The 25,978-nt window shown below is 42.7% G+C and overlaps 1 long non-coding RNA gene across 2 annotated transcripts in view; it reads left to right on the top strand.

Moving 5' to 3' along the window:
• Window positions 1-1,102: 1,102 nt before the first annotated feature.
• LOC112551950 overlaps window positions 1,103-25,978 on the top strand; it is a 116,227-nt gene continuing 91,351 nt past the window's right edge. For both annotated transcript variants that reach the window (XR_003096293.1, XR_003096292.1), the window contains exon 1: window positions 1,103-1,423. This is a non-coding gene — a long non-coding RNA (uncharacterized LOC112551950). The remainder of the gene's footprint in view (window positions 1,424-25,978) is intronic.

The raw sequence follows: 25,978 nt of genomic DNA, 5'->3' as shown, positions 1-25,978 counted from the left end.
TTGTAAAGAGCTTAATGAACGCAGGCAATCTTTAGTCAATCCTTCAAATCAGGTGCTGTCTCCAGACCTTTTTTCTTCCCATGCTCCTCTGAAGAGGCAGCGGTTGACTTCTTTGTGAGCAGATTTTTCTAGAAAGCCATCTGTTAATGCTAGGGATCAACTTTCTCAAGGTCACCAGCTCTTCTGTAATCTACCCTCATCACCTTCACCTTCAGTTTGTGAATCCTGAGCCTCCCTGCACCTTTGGTGCACTTTCTGTTGTGTTAAAGGCGGATGGTGTAGCTTTAAGATTCAAAGACCTTTCCCAGCTGGAAAAGGTCATTTGTCTTTCACTGCTCAACACTTTCTTCATGAGTTCATTTAAACATTGCCAGACATCAGAGAAACAGAACTCAGCTGTAGGGTTATCTATTTCTTATTCCCTTTTTATGTAGGTGGCAAAACTGGTCTAGAACAAAACTGTTTGGTTCCCATAGCAATTTACAATGTGTGGTTACCATAATACTGTGCTCTTCCCACTCCTTATCTACACCTGTTGTTGCTTTCTTTGCTTCCTATTAGTTCAGAGCTGTAACATCAGCATTGTTTTGGATAGTATTTGCAAAACTGCTCCCTGGATCTGCAGTTCCTCTCTGTTTCTGGTTAAGAAAGGATGCACGCCTAATCTTATAAATAGAGTCAACACTTTATTCATCAGCTACTTCCAGTTGCCAGCTTAAAGAGAAGTTAATTAAAGAAGGGAGCGATGGGACGATAGTGTAGCGCATCTGCTCATTTGGGTGTATTATTTATATGAATTCAGTCATCAAAATTAGTCATGTGCATTATCTTGCAGTGTGTGGTCTGGACTGAAATGGGATGTCTGACTTCAGCGACATTGGGGAGAGCTAAGATACGCATTTGGTGTGTTACCCACTTAGATCATATTTTGAAAGTTGGTTATGCCTCCCTATCTGCCTCTATCTGGAGGCAAGCTGTGTCAGCGTCAAGGGACCATTAAAAGCTTTCAGCTTAACGTCGCAGCGCGCCTGCCATGAGAAAAGTGACAAAAGTCCTCCTTTCCCATAATTTCACAGGAGCAGCTGCTGAAATCTCTGTTGGCTTATTGTTCGCTGGCATTATGTAACCTTGTAGCATTTTATTCCATTTTGGTGTGGCGAGCGCTGGTTCTGCGTCTGGCTGCTGGCTGCTGGGGCTGTCTGTGTGAATCAGAGCTATGGCCCTCAGAACATTTTGACAATAGAGGCTCAATGAGGATAAAGACAATCATTGTCTTCCCACCCAGTGACAGGAGAAACACATTGCTTACAGCAGGACCTGTGCCAAGTAAAAGAGCACTATGCAGTCAGTCAAGGAGTAAGAGTACCCGCTGGCTCTGGCATAGTGGCTGCTGTGATATTCAGCAAGCCATTCTTCACTGCAGGTATTGTATCCTTTTTTTTTTTTTTTGTTAAACTGCTTCCTCCTTTCATGTTTCCTCTTGCTCTTGTCTTAGGACATGTGCCAGGGATAGACTTGTCTGAGAAAGTAATCTGTGGATCCTTCCTTCATTCTGGGTGGTCAATAAACTCCTCCTCCTCCCCCCCCACCATCCTTGTTTCAGTCCCTCCTGCAGAGGAAGCAGATAGAGTTACTAATTTCAGGCAGGGAGGATCGTTTAATGATCCCTCTCTTTAAGGTCACTGTCAAGGCTGTTGCATAAATCCACCGACTAGGGGCTGCTGTAACAGCAGTGCAGTTAACTGGAGACCGATGGGTGTAAGGTTACAGAGAAGTGCATGAAAGTTGCCCACTTAAATCACTGAAACGTTTTAATTGACATTCAGTAACTCTCCCCTTTTCTCGGTGCTGTATTTTAATTGAGTGAGTGCCACTAATGCCGGCTGTGGGGGTCATCGTGTGCACTTTGGTACTGCTTCTGTGTTTTGCTCTTGCAACAACACAGTCCTTGTGGAATGGATCAGAAAACTTCATTTATTCACTGCTAAGGGGCGTATAGAGAATCACAGGCATCTGCACAACAGGTCACGGCTTGAGCAGGACCAGCCAGGCTGAGAAATAGCATTCAAGCTGCTGTCTGCTGGTCCTGTACACATTTGTAGGCACTGCTCAGACATCTGGAGGGCCATCCCAATGTTCTTACTGCTTACGTGAACTGAGACCCTTTATGAATTACCCCCCAGCGATTGTGGGAGACCTTGTCTGTTCTTTGCAGGAGGGCATTAAAGGACCTGCAGAACCTGAGTATCAAAATCCTGGATCATGCTACGGTGGGGTTGCACCAGTAGTTGATGCATTGTGCTCACCTGAGTGCCTCAGATGAGACAACTCAAGTTAAAAGCAAAACTGCCCTTGAATAGTATGGACAGAGCTAGAGTGAGGGACAACACAATATACCAGAAATTAACTTTGCAGTGACAGTGGCCCCCTGTGTTCATGGGACTGGTGCTTTTAAATCCAACAGGGACTTTTGCAAAACCCTGGCCACCAGCCCCAAGTATCAGCCATATCTGAAAACAAAATGGGCATCTCTCCACAGACATTTCAAGCAGCCCTGACTGATTTAGTGACTTCCAGCTATCCACAAACGTACTGATTGGCAAGTATTTTTTGCTGCATATTTTGCTACCGTGCTCCCCATCATTAGGATAACTAGCTCACAAAACTGCTTTCCTGTATCCAGTGATGTGAGCTGATGTAAAGAGTTGCTAGGAAGTCATAGTGATACATGTTCTGTTAGTCCTAGAAGTCCAGGCCCCATGCTTCAAGCAGGGGCACAGAAACTGGGGAGGAAGAGGAGAAAGGAGAGGCAGGGCAGATAATTGCTCTGAACTGCCATTTGCTTTTCCTACAAGGCTTACCCTATGATAGGATTCATGCTGACCGTGTCCCGGGGTATGCTCCATGAGGAGGCCCATATATTTTGGGGGATTCCTCTGGGTTTTTGTTTTTTTGGGTTTTTTTGGTCTTCCTCTCTACAAAAATGTATTTATACACTTGGTTTCAAGTCCTTCAGTATCATGTATTGGCTGTCACTTTCTTGATTGACTAAAGAGGTAGATAACTCTCTTATGTTATTCCTGCAATTCATGAAAAACACTGTGTTCAGGCAACAATGGATAGCAAATCAAAGGATATTGAGGCAGGAGAGAATGAACCACAGAAGTGACAGATGAAGATCTGAAATGTAATCTAACAGAGCTACAATTTTACCCAAAATGCACTTGTGCTTCTTGTATAGAGCCTAGAATTTTATTACTAAAACTTGTAGTCCTGTAGAAACAAATGAACATTTTTGCTTGGATGGTGCTACCTTCATGAGGGATTCTCCCATGGGGTGCAAAGCGTGGCAAAGGCTTGCTCCTGTTGAATTGTACCTCACATCATGAATAGTCCTATTGATTTATAATGTTTTCCTACCTAATGAATATCTCCAAACTGGTGAGAGCGGCCATCTTCTATGCAGCAATTCTCAAAAGTAGTGCACCTGGCAGTGAAGTGTCCAACTTTTATGTGACTCGATTGGAGGGTGCCAAGTGGTCTCTCTTTCTGGATGAAAAGAATAGCTGCCTACAAGACCCAGAATGATCCCAAATCTAGAGTTTATTTTTCTATTTAAAACAAAAAAATCTCACTCTTCTCTAGTGTAGGTGAATAAGTAATGAACTGTAATGAAGCTTCCCTTACTTAGGCAGTATACCCCATATTCTTGTATGTACTTAAGTAGTGGAAGGAGGCCCTTTTCACAAGGTCCTCCGACCCTTTTAATAGAGCATTTGTGAAGCAGGAATAAAATACCTCATTATACTCTTGTTGATACTCCTGTTATCCTCTGGTGTAAGAAAGGGGGAGAAGATCACATGATCATCTAACTCTTTACAGTGGGCGCATATACATGTGCAATGAATGTGAAGCAATGAATTCCGGCACTTATTGTGTTGAAGTTTATTTCTCGCGGGCACTGTGTCTCCACGTGCGCCCAGGACTGCAGCACATTGAGCGGGGCCAGAGCAGCCCTGGCTGGCAGGGAGCACTAGGGGTCAGGCTGCCAGCCCGGGGCTGCTCTGACCCGCCTCAACGTGCTGCAGAGGGGCTGGCTGAGCCCCTGCACTGAAGCACCCGCATGTCCCACCTGCCCCATCAGTGTCTACAAGTGCGTTGCTGTAAAGAAGTCCACCGCAGGACAGTAATTGTATTTACAAGTACTATCCTGCGGCAGAGGTAATTAGCTTCCTCCATCCTAATAATACCACCCATGTAGATGGTAACATTTTACTGCGGGGCTAATTAGGCAGCTACACAGTAAATGTCTCATGCAGTCGCACCCGCACAGTAATAACCTACATCAGCCTTTGCCTGCTGACTGAGAAATTGGAGCCATATTTTATTTTTCCCCTTTTAAGCTGAAGATGAACTTCAGGAGACACCAAAAACAGTTTATTTTCTAGACTTTGCATTCTTCAGCCAGAGGAATGTAAAGGTAACCTCACACGGTTTCATTTAAAAACACAAATTCAGAGGGAAAATACTGAGGTTTTCGACCACTGTCTCTGTTAGTTTATTAAAATATTAGTCTTATAGGTGTGTTGGACTGATTTGCTTTCCATGGTGTTTAAAAATAGCTGTGAGAATAATGGGTTGCATCAAAAATCATTAACTGGGACATTACTTTCATTTTTAACCACAGAATAAAGTGTCACAGCCAGATTAAACAGGCCAGGAAGGATTTGGACTGCACACATACAGTTAGCAGCTTTTATGTATACCTTAACCATGGAAAATCCTGAAAGATATTAACCATCTTCTAATACAGATTGGTCAGAAAGAAAGGTCAGGTTGTTCAAAGTACCTGGTATTTGCACCAACTGACATTAAAAGGCTCAGTTATTTATAGCAATTTGCCCCTGTCTTCACAACACTAAGAATTTGAATGAGACTGCAGAGATGAAAGAGCATTTCAGACTAACAACTGCAAATAGCTGTAGTTTAGCAAAGTGCTAAAGGTTGTCATGTAAAACAGAAGAGTTGACTAACTCAAGGATAGACTTTAATTCTTGTTGTGGGTAAAAAGAGTCCACATGGAAAGTATTTTTTTTCCTTCTCTTTTGTTAATGATGGTTGAATGTTTAACTCCCTATGGAGTGCAGTCCAAATGGCAGGCTCTTCCCTTCCAAGTTTCCTGTATGAGCTGTATGTCTTTATCTTTTTATATCAGCTGGCCTCTGTGATGGGTTTATTATTTTAGCAAATATTCTTGGACGGGGGAACCAGAAAGCTGGGGTCATATGAGGAGACAGAAAGGATAAGGGCATTTCTGAGCCGAAGTTGTATGACTCTATTGCTCATCCTTTTGTTGAAGCTCGGGTAGGTGAGTGACCCCTTCAATTGGACAGGAAAAAATATGAGACTTCTCCAATGAACTCAAAAATATTTATGAGATTCACAGGATAACCTCAGGGTCTACTGTGGCCAAAGGGAACCAAAACCTCTGTTAAAAGGTATGAAATTCCAGACAATTTTCTTTTCCCCTTCATTCTGCCTTATGAAGCCCTCCCACAACTTTCAGTGTCATCTAAATAGTCACACTGACATACCAAAGGTGCTTTCTGCTAATGGAAACTTCACAAATCAGCATGAAACAAAAGAAGGGGATAGGACTGCTGGGGGGCTGGAATGGAGAAAAAGGGACATGGATATCTGTAGTGTGCCTGTGAAAATGTTCCTTTCAGACCATTGTCCAGACTAGCATGACAGAATGGCCAGCTGTTTTTTAAATCTTTTGCAGCTTGACGTTGCTGACAAAGGGGTACTTCTGGAGACTTGCTGCTCAGGCCAAATTTGCAAGGGACATTATCTTTGGAAGAGATGAATCTTACATCAAGTAGATACACTAGGAACAGACGGAATTAGCCAGATACTGAAGCCTTAATTTACTCCAACACCCTACAGTAGTGGTTTTCAAACTTTTTTCATTTGCGGGCCCCTAAAAAATATCTTTGGGACAATACAATTCTCTTCCTTAAGGGCAAAGATCTCCCATTCTGGAGAAAGAGCCTTTTTGGAAGTGGCCTGAGGTTCTGGAATGAATTTCCATTGAAGCTACTAGTTAATGCAATCGTCCCATCTTCCTCTCTGAATGCAAGACAGTTGGGCCTCACTATCTCTAATGCAACCACACAGCAGTATGTATAGGTATTACAAAACAAAACAGCCCCCCTAGAAAACAAATCAGACAATTAGAAATAAAAAGAACAATCAAATCAACTAATGCTTCCATGCGCCATCAAAACCCTACACTCTGTACAGTTTCCTCCTCTGGGGGAAAACAAACAAAATACATGTGTTAATCATTAGGGCTGTGTGAAATTTTGCTGGCTGTTTCATTTCAGCACTGTTTCAACTCATTTCAAGGTTGAAACAGCAAAATCAAAATGAAACAAAGGGCTTCAAAATAGCCAGAAAACAAAATGAAGTTAGTCAAAAAGTTTCAAAAGTTGAAACATTTTGACCATAGCGCTGGGGATGGGAAGTCAGCCCAGCTGGGCTGACTCCCCGGCCGATCAAAACCTCGAAACAGCCTTACTGTTTCGACGAAGCAAAACAGAGCAGCTGTTTCGAACTGAAATGAAATTCAATACAAAACGCTGTTCCCCCGAAACCTTGAGACTCAAGGCAAAATGGAATGGTGACATTTCGCACAGTCCTATTAATCCTGGTGTCCAGTACACTTCTGTAAGGTGTTCAGATATCACGGTGACCTGAGCAAATACCTGAAGAACAGAGGAGAACGGACCGTTACAGCACGGGGTTGATTCTGCAGCAAATTCCATTGTCACGTTCCATAGCATATTGAAATACAAAGGACCCAACTTTAGAAATAACCCTGAGGCATCCATAACAATTTTAGTTGCTTTCAGTTAAGTGATGTTATTATTCCATGATTAGTTTTTGCTTAGGAAAGGTACTGCTGCGTACAGACACATTGGATATTAAGCCATTTCACCTCCCTGTGCCCCAATTCCTCCATATTTAAAATGGGGGTATTAATATTTATCCTTTCCCCCTTGCAAAACATTTAAAGATTTTTGGATGAAATCTCTGGATTGTAAATATTGCCACTGAAATGAGTTAGATGAATTCTTTTAGTTCTTAGTTTACAGTTTTTAATTCACAGCTGCCCTGATTTTCAGAGATACTGAGCACATCCCATGGGTTTACTTGAAGCCCAGTAGTTGACAATACTCCTTAAACAAGATGTCACGTAGTTGCGAGTGTGTAAAACCCGGACTCTCGTAAAATTCTCCTAGGAAGTTCTCTAAGGACTATTTATTGTTATAGGATTAAATTTCAGCTTCATGTCTCAATTAAACAGAACTTCACAAACATATATCAAAGCTTTTTTACAAGAAGAAAACTATTATTTTAATAAGAACCTTTAAGATGTGGTAACTTAAGAAACCTTAAGATGGTTAGTTCTTTTGAAGCAATGTTCTCTCTTCTGCTGTGTAACAGCAAGTGTGGTTCAGGACTTAGGCAATAATTCATCATGTGTAAGTTCATGTAGTTGCATTGGCTGCACCAGTTTACAGCAGCTAAGAATCTGGTCAGATGTTTTATGTTTCTATGCATCCTGAAATATTAACTTCTTGAAAAAGGAGGCAAGATCTTCTAGTGCATAACCACTTTATTCTCTATAGTATTAGCCGATGCTTGCTTTTTTCACTTTACCATTTTTAACAAGTTTAAGTATACTTATGTCACTCATATATAGACAATGCCAAACTTCTTACATCAAACTATCCCCTACCAGCTACCATGACATCCACTTCTAGGAGACTACCTTTAGAAGAACAGCTTTTCCCCCACTTCCAGAGGATGGCTGCCACTACAACACAATTCTACCACAAACTCAGCGGAGTTTGATGTGATTGACATTTTCCAGTCACATGTTGGCCAGAATGGAGGATAAATAGGAAAGGGTGGTCTCTTCAGTTGCTTACAGGCATTAAAACCAAACCAAAAATGGTGTTTTACTTTAAATTGCACGCATCCCCACACCGAGCCCAGTGCATGCCTAGAAGAGGCGTGGCGTTATTAGTTGGACCCAGCTCATCCAATGTCTGTATAAATCAGGCGCTTTAGTGGAGCTTTTCTGGTGCTCTTATCTAACTGCTGATTGAATGTACAGACATTGGGCAACCTGGGTCCAACTAATGCGCTTCTGCTTCTGGTAAAGCGTGTTTTTATTTTCCACATGTGCCAGCAGCCTTCATGTCAAGGCTGCGGTAAATGTGTGGCAGGAATGGATCAGGCTGATGCTACCAGCAAAAAAATGAAGAACTTCAATTATCCAGTGCTGCTGGGCTAAGATAAATGTGCACTCCCCAACTAATACAGATGAAACAGGAATATTTATTATTGCTTCTGTTGGCTAGACTGCAGAGACAAATGCTGAGTAAAAACTACATAATGGTCAAGTGTGACCTGGTCAATCCGGAAGATTTTCTCCCCCATTTCCCCAAAGCAGAGAGCCACTTTTCTGGAATCTCTGCTGGAATTTAACCTCACATTAAAGCAAATCTCTTGAAATGAAAACCCAGGCAGAGACATAGATCACGAGGCAGATTAGCCAGGTTGATAGGCAGGGTAGTCCAAACGACAGAAAAATGATCTGAAAACAAATCGGTCCTTGGCTCTGTTCTGAACTCTGCCACAGACCTGTTGTATGGCAAAGGGCCTATTATTTGCCCTCAATGGCTGCGTCCAGAAGAACAGGGGCATGTGCTTGCAGTGGCACAAATAGGAGCAGCACAAATTTGTGCCGTTACTTTGCTCTGCAGCGCATGCCCCTGCATGTGCCTTTTGTTGCGGGACACATTGTCCTGCTGTGGGCAAAGTGCCTGTGCCCAGCTCCTCCTGGGCAGTTTCCTGGCTGGGCTCCATGTGCTGTGGTGGGGAGGGAGGCTGGCTGGGGCACAGGGTGTCTCAGTGTGGGGCTAGCTGGCAGGCAGGCTCTGTGCTGAGGTACCCTGCATCCCAGCCAGCCAGGGAGCGGCATGTAGAGATGGGATACAGAGCACCTGACAGGGGTGCGGTGTGCCTCAGCTTGGGGACTCTGCAGCATGCAGAGACAGGGCAAAAGCTATCCCTGGGCTGCCTGCTCCCCCATGCCCACATTTGGCCCAGAGCTCGCCATTTTCTTGTGCTTTGCACTGCTTTTTTCTGGGTTTTTTTTTTTTTGCTACTGGGAAATCCCAGTTGCAAATGTTTCCCGTGCTGCAAATTAGCAATGTCGTGCATAGTTTAAAGTGCAACACGTGCCGTACGTGGCACCACAAACCGCGTATGCCTGCATGTGTGGACCTCGCCAATGTGTCTGTGTGTCCCTTCTCTCTCTCTGTCTTTTTGGTTTTGAATATAAACTATGTTTGTACAGCTCCTAACACAATGGAAGCCTTCCAGCATCCCTAAAGAGATAATATTGCTAATATTTTTCTTAACTTGAATCAAGGTAATTGAAAAGAGAGAGATTCTGACCTACACAGATCTTAGTATTTTAAAGCTGGTCTATTTTATGTCAGCCAGATAGCCTCAGAAAGAAGAAACATGAAGGTGCTTTAAAAATCACTTTATGTTTCCCCATCTCAAACAAGGCTGGTTGTGCTCAGCTGCCAGTCAAGATTCTTAAATAAGAGTGTAATGCCAGTCCATCCATAACTCAGAAGAACAGGCCTCAAAAAACACCCAGGACTGTTGATTTTTGTGCCCACGCCAATAATCATACAGACAAGATTTGATTTTTCTTTGAACATAAATGAAAAAGAAAAAGAAAATCCCAGATTCAGTGTTTGACAGCAATTTAGCTTAAATAGATGGTATATTAAAACTCCATCTACTCAGGGCAGGAGGTTAATTATGCACCCTCTTTTCATTGCATCTTATGTATCAAAACAGACTGACTTAAAACAGCTTGTTGTGTTTCACATCTGTCAAAATGGCTTTCACTTAGCCAAAACAATGACCTTTTGCCATATTTTGATATGCATCACGTTGTTTGTAGAGCGATGTTATTGGACTAATGTTTTTAGGCAGCTTTTGGGCAGAGTGGCTTTCAGATGTATGAGAACACAGGCATTTTCCTATTTTCCAGCAAAATATGAATTGGTAACGCACAATTGGTTTTGGGCGTAGAATTCAAGAAGTCGTTGGCTGTTTTCATTCATCTTGCCGATGCCAAAACACCCTAGGCAATCTGGCCATGCGTTGTTTGCACAGATTCTTGCACTGAACTCTGCGAGGAGGAATAGTCACTCAGTTGATGGTATTCCTTTGACAACTTGGTGCAGAGTGTCACAAAATTTCTCCTTCTCCTTAGGGCTGGAGTTGAGCGTTGGTACATAAGTACTGATGATGTTTGCAAACTTGATGGTCATCTGACAAAGTCTAAGTGAGATGAAGTGCTCTGACTTCCCAATGGGTGTTTCTACAAACTTTGCCACCTTGTTCCTCACAGGAACACCGAAGCCGTGCTGATGATTTTCTTCAGAGCTTTTACCTTGCCAAAAGAAGGTATAATTGACCTCTTGGATGGAGCCAGCATCTGCAAGTCTCATTTCCCAGAGAGCTGCAATGTCAACGTTGAGTTTGTACAGCTCACAGTCAATCAAGACTAACTTCTGTATGCTGCTCGTGCTCTGTACATTACCATCGTCTGTCAGGCCAGGACTTATGGTCCTGACATTCCCGCTTCCAAGCCAGAAAGTTCTTGGTTTCTTGTTTTTGGTAGTTGAGAGGTTTCCATCTGCTTTTTGGCTCTTGGCCTAGTTCCATGCACCCAATGAGGCAGACAGACTGTGGCAGGTCAGCACCTGTCTGGGAGCTGCCCAACATTATGATGGGCAGTAGATGACCAGTGGAACATCATGGTTCCTTCTGCTCTTGGAGGTGACCTGTTTCACCCTCCTCAGGTGAGAGGTTATAACTCATAACTGCCACCTTCCATGTTGTGTCCATGCTGCCAGCAATGATGGAGTGTCCTCTCCATGTAGTGTGGCTGCAATACCTTGGGCAGTTGATATGGAGATGCTGCCTTGCCCATGTATAAGCTCTTGGCCACTCTGGTTTGGTCCAAAGGAAGGGCGGGATTCAATATGTTTGGAACCACCTATGCTGCAGGAGTTGCCAGTTCAGAGGAGGTCTTTCTTCTATCTGCCTTTTGGGGCTCCACTCCTAGACTGGTTGCCAGCCATGGTCAAAGAGCCCAATCTGCCCTGTGTGGATGCCATTGGCAAAATCACTGGGCATTTATGCTCATCTGCCTTTTGATGGCATTTCCTCCATCAAGGGTTCCACTACTCTCCTCAAGCACTCATCCACCCGAAGCTCTAATGAAGAGCAAAATCAAAGAAGTTTTCTAGAAATATACCTATGAATGTGAGTCCTTGAACAAACAAGCCTGAAGTGCTTTATTTAATTCATTTTACAGCTCGTGATATACAACAACTCTTTGCCTTCCATTAGCACCAAGGTATGGTGGCTGACCTGTTAGCTTTTCTGATAATAGTTGGGTCCATTTCCCTTTTCTTGCTTTCAGCGTATGTTTTGTTAGTTTTTGCTTTATGGTAGCCTAGTATTTAATCAATCAGAAGGGAACAAGTCTGTTGATAGATAGACTTACACTGTTATCTAGAATTTACTGAAGCAAAAGGTGTGTTGAAGATGTGACACACCCTCTCAGGGTCAAACAGCTGCTGATAACCAGAGTCAAGCTTGCCTTTGTTCACCTTGCTTTGTAGGAACTTGTTGGGGATAGAATCACGGGTCCTTTATGTCCCTGAGTGAACTCTGGTAATGTCAATGTTAGCTTATAGAGTTCCATTAGGGACTGAAATACCGAGAAAAGAGGACCAGATAACACCCATATCTGCCAGTTGATTGGAATCTGCTTGAAGTCAAGGGGCTCATCTACAGATGCAAATAATCCAGGAGCAGTTTACTCTTGAGTAAACTACACAAGAGTAAGCTCTCCCAGGCATGTATCTACATGTGCAAGGATACAGAAGCAGATTTGCTGCTCCTAGCAGCAGACTGCTCCCACTCCCTGTGGCCCTGCAATAGGCCCCTACAGCATCCAGGGGGAGCTCTAGACTCCCCCTGGGTGCTAGCCCAGGGTCCAGGAGACAACTGTCTCTTGATGGGAGCTGGGACATTGCTCCCAATGCCTGGGAAATGCCTGTTGCCAGGGCAGGTGCTACCCCTGGAGCCTGGGCAGGGACACTGTCCTCCTACCTCGGCAGCAGTGAGCTTCTAGCCCCCACTCTGTGATGGCAGGGCCAGCACTGGCAGATTCTTATCTCCCAGCCTGAGCCCCACAGTTGTGGTGCTGGCACTGGGAGATAAGGAATGGACCTCCCAGCCTGGGCCCCATGACTGTGGGATAAATCTCTCTCAGCCCCCGCCCTGTGAGTGCCAAGTGGGGGCTGGGAACGCCCTGCTGCTGGTGCAGGGAGACATTGTCCTTGCCTGAGGTCTGGTGGTGGAGCCTTCCCTGGTAGCAGGAAGCTTCTGGGGGCTTGGAGCAATCTTCTGCCCCTTGCTGCTTGGCTGACCAAGAGCACATTTCCTTCCGGTCAGGTGTCTACATATGTGCTACTGCACAGTTACTAATCATGTGTGAATTTGCTACTTGCATTTGCAGGTAGCAAATTTACTCATGATTAGAGCCAATTACTGTGCAGTCAGCATCTGCATGTGTAGATGTGGATGTTTACTTACTGTGCAGTAGTTAGCTCTACTTTTCAGTAAAGCATCTCGTGTAGACATGCCAAAAGACTGTTAATTCCTTCTAATAGTGTCTTGCCAGGATGAACATTTATTTTGCTGCTATTCCCCCTGAGATGGCACCCTGAACTATCAGCCTTCACATATCTGCAGATAGTAACACAAACACATGTTCTAGAGCTCTGAGATCTAGTGTCATTAGCATGAAATTACAGGCATGGTTTATTTAGAGAGGTAAATCCTTATTTTGCTCTCACAAGAACAAGTTTAGGCTACTGAACTTAGGTTGCATCAACTAAATTGTAGCAGGAAATATGTGGAAATTAAACCAGTTGTAGCTGAGACAGCAAATTAGTGTGGCTTGAAACTGTCATTCTTTTGTCAGTCAACTACATTATTCTATGGGGGTATTGTTTCTAGAGCTGGCTTCTGTCTAACTCTTGTGTAGTAAAAATTTCCAGTTCTGCTATAACTCTACCCGTTTCATTCTACAAGCTTTAGTTTAACAATGCCTTGCTGTAGCGAGCAGCATTCATTTTTTAAAAAAAATATAAGAATACACATAATAGGTCAATTAAAGGGCACATCATGCTACTACTCACTCTCCAGTGATTCTCTACTTGCTTCCAGCTCTCTTTAATGATGCTTTCAAGTCCTCAGTCATCTGGGACCAGACACTTCACCATCCACAACTGAACACATTGACATAAGTATCTCCCTATTGGATCAGACTCAAAGGATGTGTCTATGCGGTGGTCCAGAGCCACCTGCCTCACTGTGCTGGGCCCCAAACCACACTTTGGGAGTCTCCCATGGGGTGCCTACTGCCGGTTGTCCCGCTTCCTGGAGAACACCTGCAAGCCTGGGGTAACGCTGCCACCACCTGGGCACTGGTCTCTAGTAGTGTCCTGTGCAGCCCAGGGCACACAGACCCTGCAAGACTTGGGGGTGCTTTGCTTACAGTAATATTTTGGGGTGCTTCTTTCTGCCTGAAGTATCCAAAGATAGCTTTTTACTTTCCTCCGGTACAAGAGGCTAAGTCCATCTTAGCCGACCGAGCAAAGGGAGCAAAAAGGCCTGTCTCTCCCCTCAGGAATTCATAGCCAGGCATGCTGTAACCCCAAACCTTTCCTGATTGGGGGTGGGGAGGGGGGACGACACACAGAATAGAACAAAGTAGTCAGAATACACTTTGAGCAAAAATACAAATTTGAGTCTTTACAGATATTGGGTATAGGGACCCTTTTACGATGCGACTGCCTAGATTTGGATCTAGAATCCTGGCTAGTTTCCAGGTTTTTACTCACAGTGAAAACATCCAACCCAGAGCCTGAAGGTACTTTATGTGTTGCGTTCAAAACGCCCACCCCCCTCCTCTCAGGAATGTATCTGGCCAGCTCACCTGGCTGACCAGCTTGAGCCAAACAGAAAGCAAGCGAGTCAGGTAGGGGAGCCCCCGGAATGGCCCAAATGAGAGGCAGAGAGAGGGGATTTCTTCACAGTCTACGTGTGTGCTTTACTGTGCATTAGCCTATTTTAATGTGCATTAAAGTGTCACAAAAATCATGCTCTTTAGCTAATGAGCATTAAAATAAGCTAATGTGCATTTTTTTTACTACCTCACAATGGAAGGCTTCTATATGCATGCTCCAGGGGTCAGGGTGGGGGGCACTTTAATTCAAAGCACCCAGAGCATCTTGTGTATCAGTGTCCCCATGCTCCAAAAAGGTGGTGGGGGGCGCTTTATGTAAAGCTCATTCGATGCACCATTTTGAAGCACGGGGACACTGATACATGAGACATGGAGGCTGGCTGGAGCACGGTAATGCACTCCAGCAGACTCAGTTAATTGAGACTGAATTAATTGAGTCTGCTTCGAAGTGCTATAATTACAGAGCATCAGAGCAGCCTCTGTGCCAATGTGTAGGCACTGGGAGGTACTAAATTTAATGTGCATTACCTAAAGCACATTAATGAACATATAGATGCACCCAACGTCCATTTATTTAATCCTGTATTTTAGCTCTAACAAGAAGAGGTTGCAAGAAGTTCACAGGAGATAGATACGGAATAACAGCCTCCCACTTTAGGTTCCAACCTCATCTTGAACAGAGATCAGCGAAGCAGGAAGCTGGACACCCATTCTGCTTTGTGAGCATTATATTTTACAGCGACAGTCCTGGAAGCTGGGCTACATAAAGGTCCAAACCCTCTTAGAATCTTGCTGCGGTTTTAGGCTTATCAGCTTTCCGCAGCAATAAGTTCTAATTACTGGATGGGTGTTGAAGTTTTCAACCTCTTTTATTTTTTGAATGTGCTACTGTTTTAGTTTTCTAAATATCCCATCATTTTTGTGTTACAAGATGCAGATAATGGAAAATCCCAATCTGTCTCCTATAAACAATTTATTATTTTACATCCTTTTATCACCTTCCTTCCTATTTTCAAGTCAACTCTTAATACTGTTCAAGAAATAGAAGCCCTCACACATGCTTTTTGGAGCCAGAGGCTGGTATTCCCAATGCTGGACTCCAGGGCATGGAACCCGCTGTGGGACTTGAACACTGAGGACTGTTTGTCTTCATCACTGGTTTTTTGCAGGTATTACTACAATTTCTCCTTCCCCCATGCCATATCTGTCATGGCATGCCTTGCGACTCTTTTTCACAATTTCCAGCAGAGATTTTTCTGACCTGGAGGGAAATAAGAGTTCACTTCCAAAATTTTAGGAAAACCTATTGCTGATGGCTCTGCTCCCCCTCACTGGAAGTCTAATGGCAGTTTGATCTCTTCTTCCATTATTTTGCTTAGTTCCCAAAATCTAGCACTACCTGCTGCTTTAGAGAGCTGAGTGGTCAACTTTGGCATAGTTGCTAAGGAGAAATGTAGGGTCAATTGTGCAATACAACACAAATGTGAATACTCAGTAAACACCACCAGAATATTGTGGCTAGTGTGAACACGCTGCACTGTGAATGTGATTCATTAATAGCTCAGTTTTCAATTCTGGATACGGAGCCAGATATCACTGGCTTACTGAAGACACTTGAGTGTGCGTCGTTGTCTTATTCCTTTTGCTGGCTTCATATAAATGTTGAGGCAACTCAGTGGAAAGGCACAGATGGCAGATTTTGGCCATTAACCTTTTTTTCCTCCAAATATTTATGATCTGAAGTCTAAACACCCCTAGCCTAGAACTGTGGGCAAAGAAAAATTATTGGGATACGGTTCAATCTATCGTGTGAGGGAACTGGAAGTTTAAAGGAATAAGTAGATTTATATCAAGCTTGGATTTAAGTTTTCTAATATACCCAATACATCAAGTTCCTTTGTCAAAACTAAAAAAAAAAGAAAAGAAAAAAGTAAGCAGAGAAAGGAACCCAAAACTAAGTCTTTCCACACTTCAAGATGAAGGTGCCAATAGTGGCAATACTTGGTGCAATACTTGGAATAACGTTAGGTGAAGGTGCAATATTTGGACTAAGTTTAAATTTAGCTCACAGGGGTTGAAGAGCTGGGAGGATGCAGGGACGCAGGTAGTAACCAGAGCACAAGCCCTCTGAGGTCCCAGGCTAGGTTTTATGGCTGCTTGCCTATACCACTGCCTGTTTGCTGCAGTTGTTACCTGTGCTAGCTTGATTTGATTTCCATGTCCTAAGGGCTCATTTGCCATAATACTGCTCCAATCTAAAGTGATATCATGAAACGCATTAAAACATGTTCCCTTGCTCCACTTTCCCACTCAGCTTTGGCAACAGACATAGATTAAAAACCCAGAAATGATACTTCCAGTAGTTGTTTTTGGGCATACAATGCAGGCATTGTGCATCGCTAAATGGAGTTGTTTACCCTTTTCCATGTGGCATTGTTAGGCTTCAGCAATTTGTCTGGCTGATAGTGGCATATTAGGATCTCTCCTTTTCAGCATGCATGCACTCAGTTTCTACATTTGAGCACTGTATCTGAAAGATATGATCGGGAATGGGTCTGTGATAAGTCTGTAGATTGTTGCCAACTATTTGGAGTGACAGATGGCCTTATAAAGAGGCTACAGGGCAAGCTGAGCTTTGCTAGTCATAGCAATACTGTTGTGTATGAATGATTCCCAGGCGTGATGAAAGCAAGCACAAAAAATGCAGCAGATGGCATCCAAAAAGAGGAGGCAACTGAGAAGAAAAGAGGTGACACAAACTGGCCAGTGGATTTTTTTTTAATTTTTTTTTTACATTTACGAGTCCATGGGCTGAAATGAAGTTGACTGTAAACCTTGGAAAAAAGAAGCCAAACTGGGTGTGTAGATGCTGGCAGTCTATTTTGAACCCTTGATTTTTTTCAATGGAGGCAGGCCTCAAACAAAGGCAATTTGATATGGCTTTCATTTGGGAAATGCCTTGGAGTTTAGCAGTTTCAGAGGTTATGGATAAAGCTGGGTATAAGATCTAATTAAAAGCTTATGTGGTTGAGGTATATAAATAACGGGAGGTTTTACGTGAAAGGAACACTTGCTCTAGGGGTGGGTTTTTTGGGGGGCGGGAAAAGTTTTCTAAAAATATTCTAAATTGCTGCATCCTAGAAATGTTTAGTATTGACCTGTTTAGTGATTACATAGATTCCTATCTCTAGCTTCTTCTGACATCCAGCCATTCTTAATACACTCTTACTTATTTTTTTGTGAATTTGTTCTTAAATGGAAAGAGGCTGAACCTTTCAGCATCATAAGTCACTACTCCAGACCTTTCCCTTCATACGAAATTTGTACCAGCATCTCCCCGATTCTGCTGTTTACAAGCCGGAGGTATCATTAATGGCACCATGCGGCCCAGTCTTTCCCACAATGAAGCCAATGGGAATAGGTCATGCAGTCTCATCTGAAAGGCATTGTGTTGTTACATCTTCTCCTGCAGTATGTTAGCGGTTGGTCCATTTGGCCAATTTACCATAAGGGAAAGTTCTTATATTCAGATGTTTGTGTTGCCTGTTTTGTAAGCCGATTGAGTGTTAATTGATGTTCTGCAGTCTCTCCTGAGGACCGCTATCCCCTGCCCTGACAAACAGATGTTATGGAAACTAGGTGCTCACCGTGGTCCAGTGCCTTCCCTTCTGCATACATTCATGGACCAATCTAGATATTTTAGAAATTGCAGCTACTGAATTTCGGTGACGGAGGTCCTACATGATACTAGCCAAGTAGCTTAAACTTCACACTCCACTGGAGAGCACTGACTCAACTTGAGACCAGGGTCTGATTTCCCAAAACACCAGTCACTCCCAACATCAACTGAAGTCAGAGGGAGCCATGCTTTTAATATATAAAATGCTATGAAAACGCTTCCTCAGACACACCTTAAGTGTCTCAGATCAAGCACTTTTGACATGTTTGGTTTTCATGTCTCTAGATCTCCCCTCAGGGTGCTGTTGTGTAGATATAGCCATAAATATGTAAATAAAATATGGCACCATAGATAAGCCCATGAATAAATTAATAAACCTGGGTACAGTTCAGGGTATAGAGGATAAGCAGCATAGGAGACCTGGGGGCCATCTATAAAAATGACTAGGATGAAAAAGAAGATTTGCAGCGTCACAGATTCAGTGATCCTTGTCTATGGGTTATTTAGGTGCCTGGCTAAATTAGTAGTATTTAGGTGTCTAAATAGGGGGTTCCTTACCTTTGTGGATCTGGGCATACGGCCCTAGGCACACATCAATGCTCAAATCCATCTCTGGCAGTCCCTCTTTGTATGTTTGGAAAGATTTTATATATTGATAAATATATTTTTAGGAAACAGTTCACACATCACTGAAATGCACCCACTTCTGGAATTAAATACAGCAACTTTGTAACTCAAGCACAGGAATAGTACAATGTGCTTCAGGAGAGTATAAGAAGCATCATAATAAAAAGAAGGGCTCTTAGGAAAAGCTATTATGAGGTGAAGAGTTTTTAGAAGCCAATTTTTGCAGGAAAAAATGGATTGGAGTTCAGTTTCTATTGATAGACTTCCTCATCCAACATTTTTCATTTACCATGAGCCAAACTAAATCCGAATACTAACCTTCAAATTATTGGCAATTTGTTCAAGCTCTCTAGAAAAATGCCGTCAATAAATGCAAAACCAGTTAGTCAGTGGAGTATTAAATCAAACTCTAAAAGATGAAAAATGCTTCCTTCACTGTTTTATCTGGAGCCAAAAAGGATATTGCTTTACATTTTTTCGAAATAAAAGTGCATAGCTTGCTACTGCCTTCCAGCATCAAGATATATTCACCCCGTAAGCGCTCGTTAATTTGAGAGCAGGCTTGATTAGACTAGAACAGAACAAGACCGAAACATTTCATCTCATTCTTGCCAGTGCTGATCTTCTGGCAGAACAATCACCTTTTGCTCCTCCCAAAACAAACAAAAATAAGACTCTCTCCCCAATCTATATGGACCACAAAACAGCCCGTGGGGCTCTTTTGTTATAGCCATAAAACACATTACATGAGTGAATAAAATAGCTGTTGGTAGCTCAGGTCTATAGGATACTGATAATCCCATATAATTGCCAACTTGTGGGGTGACTGGTGAAAGAAGGCTTAAAGCCTTTTTATTTCATCTTGGTAATGATGAGGGAGTTACCCAAAACATATGAATGCACCTCTCCTCATTTGGACCATCAAAGGTTCAACAATGAATTCCTTTCTTTTAGAAAGCTGGGCTTTAGCCTGCCATGAAACTCAATCCAGAGCCCTCTAATTAATTTTGCTAAATAGATTAGCCAATTGGAGCTGCAGCTTCAGAGAGAAGTAGCCTCTGAAACAAGTTTTTCCCCATTCTCAAGGTGAGATGTTTTGCTTACAGGACATCCTTTCAAGTGCACTGGACTACTTTTAGACTGGATTAGTTGAGGCAAATGGATTAGTCTTTGTAGGTATTAGAACCAAGGGCCTTTAATAGAAAGGAAAACAAGGTGCCTAGTTTCACCACTATGCCACTAAAAGCTACTTAGTGCAAACATCCGTAAACCTGTCAAGAGTGAGGACTTGTAAAAGCAACTGTAAGCACATCCTCAAGCTAATTGTAAGACACACATTTACACAGAAATATGCAAACGGCAAACATGGGTTGAATAGGGACTGTCACACATGTTTCTGATCTTAGGTGGTATAAAGATTTTTTTCCTGATGTCTCAAAGGACACTTGAAATTCTATATCAGCTGCTAATTTCCCTCTGGTTGATTAGAGCATTAATCCTTTCAACAAAAGTGACACTGAATGACACTCCCTTACTGGAATTGTCCAAGGGGCCAATATGAGAAAGGAGCTTAGCACCTAAAAATCAATGGAAACGGAGGGTGCTCAGAACGGTAGCAAAATCATTTAACAACTTTCAGGAGTGGGTCACACCATCTGCACTGATCGCTGGGCTCAAAATTAACCCATCAAGCAGCACACAGGAGAATATCAATTTGAGGCTTACAAAGGTTTGGAGGGAATTACTGTGGTGCTTGCAATTTGACTTAAAATACTTGTTTCTCCTACATTTATGAATATGAGGGATATTTATTAACTTCATGCTAATGTGTTCGTTTTGACAAAGGATGTGCCTTTCCTTGTACAGGTAAAAAAGCCAGGGAGATAAGATGCACGTACAAATGAATGAGGTACATAGAAATAAGATGAGCATTGTGTTTGTGGGTGATTGGCCCTCTGGGCATTGAAAGACAGGCTACTTTTTATTTGCCTACTAAGTGCCATGGGGTTACTACCGTGCCAGTATCTGAATGTCAGCAACAAGCAGCCTCCTGTTATCCACACTTCAGTTGGGCAGCTTGTACCTTGTTCTGACAATTTAGGGCACTCCTTCTCTATGGTACATGTTGTACCTAGAGGGAAGGGCATGAGTTCCTTTGAGGATGCCATAATAGGAACTCTGACACACAACTTCTCATTTTTGAAGAGAGGCAGTCTTTATAACTCAGTTCCTCTCCAGAAGCCTATAGAAATGCCTACAATTAGTCAGCTTAGGGATAAGGATCTACTGTCCTATTTTACATTTCCAAAGTGCCTTCCATTCAAGCCTCAAAGCATCTTACAATAGTGAATTAAGCTTCACAACGCCCCCAAGAGGGAGATGGGTATAACTGGGGCACATACATCTATGATATAACTATATCCAAGCCAGTGGATTTGACCCATTTCCATGTACACATTTTCAACTCAAAATCATTGGTTATAATTGGGCTGTAGCACCTTTGAAAGAAATCAAGGTGCTCATTTAGGTCCATAAAGGCATCCTGTTTTGAAACTTTTGAACTAAAAGGTAGAGCCCCATTTTCAATGATGCGGATCCACTGTAGCCAGCTTGAGGTGCTGAGTAGCTCTGAAAATCCAGGCTGTAGCATGTTACTGGCATAGTGCAGAATAGCCAAGCTTTCCAATCCTGCTCCCAGTTTTAACCAGTAGACACAGCAATACCTTCCACTAGCTCTAGGCTGAATGACTCTCATTAAACTGCAAAAGGCCTGCCTTATACTGCAGCTGAGTATGGGATTTGTTCCCCTGCATAAAAACTCAATTGTCGTCTCCCACGGATGTTTACATCACCATTTTGTCTAGGTGCTGGAAAGATCAGCGAGAGTTGCAGTGTGTGTATCTCAGTGAAAACAAATCATCTTTTTATGGGGGAATTTTAGTTACCAGAACTTGTAGAAATCCTTCACAGTCCTCTCAGTGAACAGGCACAACTATGCCCTATTTACCCTCCCGAGTTTAACATGGATGCTATTTGTTTGTACAGTCGAAAGGATAACTATCCATTAACTGTGCATTAGGCTTTATGTTTGTTCTCTTTACCAACCTCAGTGGGAGTGGAAGATGCTTTTGGTAATGTCCTAACACAGTCAGGAAACTCTGAATCTGCATCTGAAATGCATCTGCTAAGACCGCACCTGGTCAAGTGCCCCCCAGAGCACAAGTGCAATGTGTGAGCTGATGGGGAAGATATAGTCTGCATCTGGCCAACTAATAGATCAGATCATAGTGACTAGCAAGCAGAGGCAAGTGGTAGTAAAGTAACTTGAGTGAAGGTAATGAAAACAGACGGGAAGCAGATTTAGGACTAACATAATTAGAGTTAATGTTAGCACTGAAAGTAGAGATTTGGGGGATGGTGGTGCCTGAGGCTAGGTTAGGTTTATCAGCATTGCTTAACTGTCTCACTAAGTGGGGTTTTGTATCTGGGAAGGGATTCTCACATTTTGTTCACAATTGGACCACCTGCTCACATGTCTCATCAGCTAAAAAGAGCTTAAGGTCTTCTTATCATGGGGGAGATGGGAATCAGGCATGCAAAAACATTTCAGTCCCTGGTACTGATGCCGCGTGTGTGCTTAGCTAGAGCTAGAGAATATATATTCCTTATTTAGGCCTTGATTTTATCAGTAACATGAGCACAAGCCTACCTCTAAATACATCAGTAAGTCTCTTAGTCCTTATGGGCATTTTTACATGTGCCTGGGGACATGGCACTGGGTGCTTTAATTAGTGAGCCGTGCTAATTGAAAGCACCCGCATGTCACATGTATCACCATTCCCGCACTAAAAAAATGGTGGCGGGGTGCTTTGAACTAAAGCTCATTGAGTGCATTTTATTTCAAAGCACCTTGCTGCCATTTTTTCAGTGCAGGGATGCACGGGGTTGCTGATGCACATGGCGCAGAAGGCTGCCAGAGCGCCTGAATTTCCGTGCTCCAGCAGACTCGCGTCGGAGCAGGCTCCGCGCATGTGTATTGGAGCCCTACGTGCTTAACACTGGGCACCGGGCTTAAGGATCCCAGGCTCACGTATTTCCTTTTCCTTCCGTTGACCCTCCAATGCTTTTAATTTTCCCATTAGCAGCATTCTACTGACAGACCCACATCAGAGCCCAACCCGTTTGCACTTTGGCAGTGATCAAGACTAGCTGGTATTTCTGTTGTGGGCTGAACTGAAACTTCCCACCGAAACCTCCACATTTTGGCAGAGCTCAGATCAAGTCAATGAAATATGTATATTTTTTAGTGGTAAATGCCTGGCAGGCCTAGAAACTACCTACGAGCCAGGTGTGTGGCTCAGACAGCTTCCAACTCCCTGTTCTGAACTGATACTGCTTTTATAAGAGAGCAGCTTCAATCCTGTCCTAGAAGAAACATTCCTGCCCCAAGGGGACAAATGATTCATTCTTTCAATGAGGTCAGTTCTGCTGTTCCGTTCTGCCTAACAGAAGCTGCCAACTATACAGAACTTAACAGTCACAAATGATGCAGGAATTTGCGATTAAGTTGTATGAAATTGTAAAATCGTGACCTTGGCCTGAACAAGCAGCCAGCATTGACTATCTGGAGAGCTAGCAATTAAATACAGTTTTAAGAATCACCTTGCCAGTTTCCCATGTATATTAAGCCTGCTTTATGTGGCAAGAACTTGAAAAATTGCCCTGCCTGTGTAAATCCTGGCAAGCCTGGTGGAATCGACAGTGGATGAATCCTCAAAGAATTGAAGGTTAAGAAAAGTTTGAAGCAATTGGGGTGTCTGATTGCCCTGTAGCCTTAAGTGAAAAACCAGGGGACTGACTCTCACTGACTTTCCTAACCTGTGCATTCATTTTACAAAAGGATCTGGGGCCTCTTCTTTCAAAATAACCTGCAATTTGGCACTTCTTGATTTCAAACAGCAATGCTTCTTGCTTGAGGGTATGCTTCAGTTCTGAAAAAGTGAGAGGGAGTGGCCAGAGAAGACTAAAAGGCAGAAGCAGTCACCAGGCGGATGCTTTTGGGGGCAGTGATGAAAACAGAGCCCATGGAGATGAATAAGAGTTTCTGAATGTTATGGAAGCAGGTGTATCATGAGCAGGGCACCTGGTTTTCTCCGATTTAAAAAAAATTCCCAATTTTCAGTTTTAAAAAAATCCACATTTTTCCCTGATTGAAATGAAACAGCACTATATCTATCTATCTATCTATCTATAGATAGATAGATATATATATAGATATATCTATCTATATCTATAGAGATAGAGATTTAGATATAGATATAGATAGATCTAAAATAGATATAGATAGATCTATCTATATCTATATATAGATATAGAGATATCTATATCTATATATTGATATAGATAGATAGATCTAAAATAGATATAGATAGATCTATCTATATCTATATATAGATATAGAGATATCTATATCTATATATTAGTGGTGTTTCATTTCAATCAGGGAAAAATGTGGAGGATGGGTTATTTTTTTTAAATAAAAAATTGGGGATTTTTTTAAATCGGAGAAAACCAGGATCCCTGATCATGAGATAAGAATATGTAGGAGAGTACCTATGAACTGCTGTGTCTTGACCCCCAAGGGGGTGCACTAAGCAGTTGTCTGTGGCTGTCATGCCTCTGGTTACATTCCTGGCCTCTGTTTGCTCAGTCACTTGCAACCTGTTCTCCTCAGTCACTGAAAGTACAGCATCATCTGCTATGCTGCTTCACAGGTGTAGGCCATTTCTGATGGGGGCTTTTAGTAATAGGTGGGGTTTAGAAAAAGGATTCAATTTCTGAACACCCCCCTTTTTTTTTGCCCTAAACCACTACATTTGGATCTGACACCTTCAGACGCTATGGTTTCAGTAAGTTCAAGATGATGACTCAGACCAGAAGACAATGTTGTAATGTTCCTTATGAATGCAGACAGCAGTCATTTCTCCATTGACTAGTGAAAACGGAATTTCATTTTCAACAGACAGAAGTGTGAGTCCAGTCAAGCTTTCCTGTAATATATTTTATTAAGCAACCAGAACCCAGCCACACTAAGGCACATTGGGGAACATTCTCCAAGCAATGGACGTATTAGGAAGGACTTCAACCGGCATAAATAATAAATATTAGAAAACCTTCAAAGCACTGAGTTTTTAGAGGAGACTGTGGGCAGAAAACTGACAGCTCCCCTTACAAATCATGGGCATTCATTAATAGTTGAGGTCCTTCTTGGCAGAGCAAAAGCTGAAGGTCCAAGCATCCTTCTTCTGTGAATTATTGCCTCAATTTATCTTCAAGCAATGCTTCCTCTTTGGGACCATCTGGTAATGAAGTTTTTTGACTGCAAATCCTTCTTCTAAGTTATAAGCATTTAAAGGAGTTATAATCTGAATATTGCTTTAGCTCTTTGAGCTCAGGGGTAGGAGACAAGTTTCCCTTGGCTCTGATATGGATTTCAGTTGTATTCTTGACTGTCACCAAATGAGGATTGAGGGAAGGCTGGTTGTGTCTCTCCTATTAAAGCAACCACCGAGGATCATTCAGGGAATACATGCCTTGCTTCCATAATCTATGGGGCTGGCTATTTAAGGGAAATGAGAAGGCTTAAGTCCAGGGTGAGAATCTAAGGATTTAATTTAAGGATAGCCAAAAAACCAACTGTTCTATTGATGTACTCAGTGATGCCCACCCACCTGGCCCATTAGAAACAACCTGATACAATATTTATAATATTTTTTGGGTTACATTTCAACCAAAGAGCTCCACTGATTGAACTTCTACATCCCACACTGAATAATGGATTGTTTCTAATTTCCACTCTTAGAGCTTATTGCAGCCTTCTTCTTGGGGTTTGCCCATCTGCTGGTGACTAATGCTGTTCTCCCACAGCAAAGATTCCAGTGAAGACTTTGGTAAAACAATCTGACTAGCAAAAATTTTACTCTCTTGCACAATAATTTGCATATAGCAGCTTTACAGTACCCAGGGGTTTCTTGCATAGAACACAGAACTCTTTGTGACAATATTTTAAAGAACAGGATGTCAAGTGATTTCTTCTTGGGCATCGCTCTTTCTGGTTTCTGATTTTACAAGTGCTCACACATAAGTATGCGTGCACACATACTTGCACCATCACTACTGCACCTGAAGATGCTGGAAGTGTAAGGTGTAGCTCAGCTTTTTATGTGAAAATAAAATCCTTAATAACTGGAGGTCTGACTCTTTAGCTTGCATGGTCATTGGGATTATGTGTTAGAGCTATTGATGCAGCCACCAGGAAACATAGATTCATAGATGTAGGGTCAGAAGGGACCTCAATAGATCATTGAGTCCGACCCCCTGCACAGGCAGGAAAGAGTGCTGGGTCTAGATGACCCCAGCTAGATACTCATCTAACCTCCTCTTGAAGACCCCCAGGGTAG

This window comes from Alligator sinensis, unplaced genomic scaffold (genome assembly GCF_000455745.1).
Source record: "Alligator sinensis unplaced genomic scaffold, ASM45574v1 scaffold1084_1, whole genome shotgun sequence".
NCBI classification, from domain to species: domain Eukaryota; kingdom Metazoa; phylum Chordata; order Crocodylia; family Alligatoridae; genus Alligator; species Alligator sinensis.
The sequence above is the reverse complement of the archived record's forward strand: the minus strand, read 5'-3'. Positions and strand labels throughout refer to the sequence as shown.